Source organism: Pristiophorus japonicus, unplaced genomic scaffold (assembly GCF_044704955.1).
Source record: "Pristiophorus japonicus isolate sPriJap1 unplaced genomic scaffold, sPriJap1.hap1 HAP1_SCAFFOLD_252, whole genome shotgun sequence".
NCBI classification, from domain to species: Eukaryota; Metazoa; Chordata; class Chondrichthyes; family Pristiophoridae; genus Pristiophorus; species Pristiophorus japonicus.
Genome location: NW_027252252.1, coordinates 801,306 through 802,237, shown reverse-complemented (window position 1 = coordinate 802,237; position 932 = coordinate 801,306). Strand labels below are relative to the sequence as shown.

Genomic DNA, 932 nt, shown 5'->3' with positions numbered 1-932 from the left:
CTCGGACATCCTGACGATTCAGTGCTGGGTGTGGCCACCTGCAGGTTGATTTTTAACTGTTGTGTCCTGTCACATGAAATAAGTGAGGGCAACAGGCGTATCTCTGCCTGACACCGGGGAAACAGTGAGACAGACTTTGGAGCAAGGGTCTGGTTATTGCCAAACAGCAAAGAAAATATTAATTCTGGAAGAACAATTTCCAAAAATACAGTGACCCCGACATGATTTGAACACGCAACCTGCTGATCTGGAGTCAGACGCGCTACCATTGCGCCACGAGGTCTACACAGAAAGTGTGGGATGTTCGTCTATATGAAGGTTTCACAATACAAGTGGCTTTAAAATCCCTGCCCATTCCCACCAGGTGTCAGAAGTGACACTCACCTGCCAGTCACTGTAAGTTTTTTTCTGAAACATTTGTGTTGCTTTCACGGGAAAGCATCATTAATTAACCCCTCACCTTCTTTTGCACAATGAAAGAAATGCTAACTGAGGGACAGTCGATACTTCAATCATTTGTCCTGTGCTTTGGGGAGCGGGCAGGGAAGTGGACCTGAGTCCATGATCGGTTCGGCCATGATCGTATTAAATGTCGGAGCAGACTCGAGGGGCGTATGGCCGACTCCTGCTCCTATTTCTTATGTTCTTATGCATATTAACCCATTTTACACACTGTATTTTAGGATTCTGGTTCAAAACCTTCATTGCCGATAACACCAGGAATCTGGGGCAACTTTTGTCAAATTTAACAGCACCGGTTAATCCTACCGTGCACAGAAAATAGAATCAGCAGTGAGGTTAAAATCCCACGATGCTCATTTTCAGATTCAATTCAGTAGGATTTCAAATAAAGTGAAAGCATTTTACAGTGAAAATATTTGGAAGTGTTACTTGTATTTATGAATTTAATTAAACTTTATGGCATCTGACTC

The 932-nt window shown here is 43.1% G+C and overlaps 1 non-coding gene across 1 annotated transcript; it reads right to left on the bottom strand.

Annotated features, from left to right (window-relative positions):
- Nucleotides 1-211: 211 nt before the first annotated feature.
- On the bottom strand, nucleotides 212-283 carry trnaw-cca (transfer RNA tryptophan (anticodon CCA)). Its single transcript has one exon. It is a non-coding gene; the product is annotated as a tRNA-Trp (tRNA).
- Nucleotides 284-932: the final 649 nt, after the last annotated feature.